Source organism: Leguminivora glycinivorella, chromosome 25 (assembly GCF_023078275.1).
Source record: "Leguminivora glycinivorella isolate SPB_JAAS2020 chromosome 25, LegGlyc_1.1, whole genome shotgun sequence".
Lineage (NCBI taxonomy): Eukaryota > Metazoa > Arthropoda > Insecta > Lepidoptera > Tortricidae > Leguminivora > Leguminivora glycinivorella.
Genome location: NC_062995.1, coordinates 6961438 through 6967361, shown reverse-complemented (window position 1 = coordinate 6967361; position 5924 = coordinate 6961438). Strand labels below are relative to the sequence as shown.

The window sequence follows — 5924 nt, the reverse complement described above, 5'->3', positions numbered from 1 at the left end:
CGAAAAAAAAAATTCAGTCGAATTGAGAACCTCCTCCTTTTTTGAAGTCGGTTAAAAATGGCATAAGTTTGCTAAGCGCCATCTAGTGACGTGTAGAAAAAGTAGTTTTCAATCTATACAAACAGTCAAAAAGAACTGATTTTTAGGGCGTGGTGCTCTCAATTCTATAGCGAAAATAGATTAGTTTGAAAGACTCTACAAAAAATACTTTGGATTGGTGACAGCGCCATCTAGTGACGAGTGGTTCAAAATACAAAGAAACAAAAAAATTTAGAGCGCGGTAGGTACTCTCAGTTCTAAGACGCAACTCAAAACCGTCTGGATTGCTGAAAACGCCATCTGGCGACGGAAAGTATAAGCAGTTCTCAAAAACTCATTATATTTTGAAAACTGCTAAATACTCTCCGCCAAAGAGAACCTAAACGAGCGTGAATTTGCAGTTCTATGTATTAGCGAAAATAGCATAAGTTTACTAATTGCTAAGCGTCATCTAGTGACGTGTAGAAACAGTAGTTTTCAATAAACAAAGTCAAAAAGAACTGATTTTTAGGGCGCGGTACTCTCAGTTCTATGTATAGAGAAGAAAGCATTGGTTTTAAAGACGCTACAAAAAAATATTTGAATTGGTGACAGCGCCATCTAGTGATAAGTAGTATAAGCAGTTTTCAAAATGCAAACAGTCAAAAAGAACTGTTTTTTAGGGCGTCGTAGGTACTCTCAGTTGTATAGCGAATCAAGTGTCAGTTGTGACTGTGACGAGTAGCAATTTAAGTAGTTTTAAAATATAGTAATTTTTTTTAGGGCGTGGTCGCATTTCTATAGCGAATAGCGTTAGTATTAAGACGCTATATTCAGCAAATAAAAGTTTACAAACTCTTAGAACATTTACCAGTATGTGTGTTTCGAACATCTGCAGTGAATACTTAGTCTTATTTTTAGCATGCTACTCAGTACCCTTTAGAGTTGTGTTTAACGCCATCTAGTGATGGATAGTAAATATTGTGTAATCTAATCTATTTACTACTCTTTTTTGTAAGGCCAAGTAATTTATATACTATAATTTATATATATGTATGCTACTAAAAAAAAATATATGCTTCTCAGAGCCTCTTTAATCGCCATCTTGTGGGAGAATGGTAAAGCATGTATTTGATTAATATAATAATTCAAATAAATCGAAATGTAATTTAACCATACTTAAAAATATAAAGTTTAGGTATTTTTTGGCATTGTAAAGTTTATAAATATAATTTTTAAGGTTTTTTTTTTATTTAGTTCCGGTTCCGTTTTCATTAGGCCCAGTATTTTCACCCAGTACTGTTATATATTGGATTTAAGAATAATTTTATAATTATTAGGTACTTAATAAAATGTACAAATTGTATAGTTAATTATATACAAAGGTATCGGGTAATATAGCTATGTTATGTTTGTACCTAGATTTATTAATAAATAATATAGAAGTTAAAGTATGTTATTACATTAAATAAATGTGTGCATTTGTATTATAATAATGTACTTATAAAGATTATTAAACTATTAGAATGAGTATTGACTATTTTATTGCACGTCACAATAGGCTAGTTTTCTATAGGTACTTAAAATAAAATATTTTATCCTTTTATGCAGTGCACGAAATAAAGCACCACATCGTCGACAGTCGTTATGTTTGAACATAATTTATGACAGACGATTTATGGTGCAATGTCCGAGAGACATCGCTTTTGATGACTAAAGAGACCTATGCGAGAGCGACACTTTTTGCCACACAGCTGACAAGGGAAGCTTGCAACCGATTGCGACGTTTCGCTATGGTGTCTTCTTTCCCTTTTGTCAGCAAGTGTGGCATACCAGGCAGGCAATTATGGTCGCGCGATAAATGATAAAACATCTGGCCGTCCCTATCGCACTTACTAATAGTGCGATAGGGTCGGCCTGATATTTTATCGTCTATCGCGCGACCATGCTACCCGTGCAGGTCTCATCGACGAACTTGCGACCATCTCCAACGCACTTTCGCCACTCCGTCCGCTTTTCCGCAAGCTTCTCCCAGTTTTGGTAGTCGATTTTAAAGGCTGCCATGTCCCTCTTCGCGCAGTCTTTGAAGCGAAGCAATGGTCTCCCAACATCTCTTTTGGCATTCGCTACTTCGCCTATATACAACGAAGAACACGGCGTGGTAAACGGGAGGGTTCCAAATATTACACCTAGTAACGTCAATATCAAGGCAGGCAAACATGGTCGCGCAATAAATGATAAACCATCAGGCCGTCCTTATCGCACTATTTGTAAGCGCAATAGGAACGGCCGGATGTTTTATCATTTATCGCGCGACCATACTTGCCTGCCATGTGCCGAAGCCGAATGGCATTTCAGCGACGCGAAACGAAAACGAAACGCCGCGAAAGGTAGTCTGGCTCTGTCGCGCCAACAAGAGCGATAGAGATAGATATCTACGAGCGTTTCGAGGCCGTTTGTGACATTCGGTTACGTACCCTGGAAGGAAAAAAGGATTTTAATTTTTTTATGAAATGTTCGTTTCTAGGCCGGTCGTCATACCGAGGAAAAACTACCCAAAACAAGACAAAGATTATTATTTTAATCAGGAAAAGACGCGATTACTCATGTAATCGTTTGAAAAAACCCAGCCCATATAAAGCTGGTCATTTACCATTTAGTGAGTCGACAGGCGTCGTGGAAACCTGTTGTCTGCTGCAAGGTTATAATTTGAGTTGCACGGCGAGATATCAAAACAGTAAGTTTATTTAATGGACAGATTATTATTTTGTTATCTGTTTTACTTTTTTTTTTAATCTGTTTCTTTTCCACTTCTTCTACTCAGAATCATGAGCTCTTTAAATTTCGAAAAAAAAAGTCTTAGGCCCTCCGCTCACGAGGCTACTCTCAAGCGACGCGATTGCAATGCAATTCATGGTTGCATACTGGTATGCTACTCGTTTCCGCACACAGTGCTACGCAACTGAGACGATTTTTATCATTTGCAGTGCAACATTCGTGCGTACAAGATGATGAAACACGATGAATTTTGAATCGTGACGTTATTTATCACTCACCCCTTCATAGTTTGTAGTAGGTTAATGTAATAATAGTAGGTAAATAAACCCTTCATTACATAAAAACAAAATATAATACCTATACTGACCTGTCATATTCATTTTTTTGCCAATATCATTCCACGCCTTTTCCACCACATCTTTTCTTATATATTCTGGCAGCTTATAATTATACAAACACGGATAATTTTCCACTTCTTGGACAAATCGAATATTAAACTTTTGATCCACCGCCATTTTTGTTTGCAACGTGCATGCGACTCGAGTAGCGTGCGACCAGCAATGACAGTCGCGTGCGACTGGTAGCATACGGGTCGTAGACGCGTCTCGTCGTGTGCGGAGCGACGTTAATTTGTATGCAGGCTACTCACGAGCGACGCGTATCATACGCGTATGAGACGAAAGTCGCTTGAGAGTAGCCTCGTGAGCGGAGGGCCTTACATTTTTTTCCACTGAGTTACAATTTGTCATAATACTTGTACAATTGGTCGCAACTCAGGAAAGTGAAAGATTGTATAAGATTGTCAGGCTATATGAAAGTGTTGGGACTTTTTTGTCTTCTATCAGGGGGCCGATTTTTGAATCTCACGTCGTTCGAATTCAGAAAATTGTCACCGAAAATAGTAGGCAATTCACCGTGACAATTTTCTGAATTCGAACGACGTGAGATTCAAAAATCGGCCCCCAGGATCGAAAGAGCTCAATGGCTCAATGATTCTGAGTATAAAAAGTACATAATTTTCATAAAGTCAAAAATTAGACTTATATTGACCGGGATATAGACCGTGATTACCTTTTTGATTTTTGTCGAGCTCCCGATATTTCGACGCAGTTGCATGCATTGTTTTCCGTGATCATGATGCATGCAACTGCGTCGAAATATCGGGAGCTCGACAAAAATCAAAAAGGTAATCACGGTCTATATCCCGGTCAATATAAGTCTAATGAAAATAACCGTGAATCATTCAAAAGTCAAAAATTGTCAAATTGACAACAAAATAAAAATTAGACTTGATATTATTATTCTTCATTATATTCTATTGACAAATAAACATTTTTTTCAAAATTAAATGTTTTGAAGTGCGACAAACATAGGTATTAATTACTACAATTGAGAATCCTTAAAATGGCAGACCAAACTAAGTTGGCAGTGATCTCAATAACTGCGAAACTGTTAAGAAAATTTAATAATTACATTAAAAAATATCTAAAATAGCACTTGCAGGATCCATACTTAATATTATCAATGGGAAAGTGTGTGTGTCTGTTTGTTTGTCCGTCTTTCACGGCAAAACGGAGAGACGAATCGACGTGATTTTTTAAGAGGAGATAGTTGAAGGGATGGAGAGTGATATAGGCTACTTTTGTCTCTTTCTAACACGAGCGAAGCCGCGTGCAAAAGCTAGTATGCTATAAAACGTATGTTGGTCTTGCTCTAATAAGTACAGTAATTTAGAAAAACGCAAATATCGGTAAACAATGGTTGTTTTGTTCTCAAGGTTGCAACGAAGGTGCTAAGTTGCCTCAGTACGCATAACAAGCTGTGCTATAACAGTCGAGTTTTTTTACACGTAAACTATTTAAGAAGAAAGGGGAGGCCTTTGCCCAGCAGTGGGACACAATTATAGGCTAGGAAAAAAAACTATTTGTTTCACTAGGGGGCAAAGTAGTTGTTTAATCGCACGTGCTAATATGATACCCGAGCAAGCGAAAGATTACAAATATTGAACCGCGAGCGCAGCGAGCATCTTTTCTAGTCTTAGGTAGGTATCAAGGATGATTTATTTTTGCGAGTTATTTGTATAGGTAAAGTTAAGTGACATCTAGCGACAATAACGCGTCAATCACGCGTCAAATAGGGTGAATTGCCAGTACCACTACTCGATACTAGGTGTCACAGTGTCTCGTCTGCCAAAAAAATTATATTAGAACAGTTCACAACTTACATTACAAGCAGAAGGAATTGAAAACAGAATACCGATTAATAAATACTATTGTAATATTAGCTAAAAATTGGTGAGCATTAGACTTTTCGTTCGTCGCGACATTTATTTACAAGTAGCAGTTGATATAGGATTGACAATCTTCATCTTAGAATCGTACCTCATTTTTTTAGCGCCACCTACTAAATACTTTCATAACTACACTGATGATGCCTACAATTTTTTAAAGTGTGTATTGACGCGATATTGTGATTTTAAAATAAAGAAATTATGTCATTTGTTCTTATAATAAATTAAAACACGCAAAAATATTTAAGGAATAAATGATTTTTGCCACTTCCAGGCAGCGAAACAGCGCCATCTAGTTTTATCCCTAAAAGGCCTATTTCAAGGGTACACTTTTTGGGTACGCTTTGTGAGTCCTGGTATATATCGTCCTTGGTAGGTATTAAAATTGAAACCATCATTAATATCATTATCCATCACAGATGTCATATATACCATAGATCAAGCAAACGTATCTACTTAGCGTGTCAAATGAACTCAGTGAAATCCACTGAGTTGTCCGTCTTTAATCGCAGCTTGCAGCTTTCGGGCGTCAATTTTTGTAAGTTGAAGTCAATCAAAACATAAAAAATGCCTCGTTACGTGATATTCAATTGCAACAACACAAAAATTATGAACAATCAAGAGCCTGAGACATATTTAAAATTACAGGCAAGAAACAACTTCAGTACAAAATTTGACACGCTCGGCCCCTATACAAATAGATGAACTTGTTTCTTCTATATAAATAAAGTTCTGTGATCCATACTATACTAATATTATAAATGGGAATGTGTGTGTGTGTTTCTTTGTTAGTCCGTCTTTCACGGCAAAACGGAGCGACGTATTGACGTGATTTTTT

General features: G+C 36.9%; 1 protein-coding gene across 1 annotated transcript in view; it reads left to right on the top strand.

Moving 5' to 3' along the window:
- Positions 1–2639: 2639 nt before the first annotated feature.
- The window catches only part of LOC125239105 (gelsolin-like), a 39322-nt gene continuing 36037 nt past the window's right edge, over positions 2640–5924 (top strand). The window contains exon 1 of the mRNA XM_048146598.1: positions 2640–2755. The gene's annotated coding sequence lies outside the window, so the exon portion shown is untranslated. The remainder of the gene's footprint in view (positions 2756–5924) is intronic.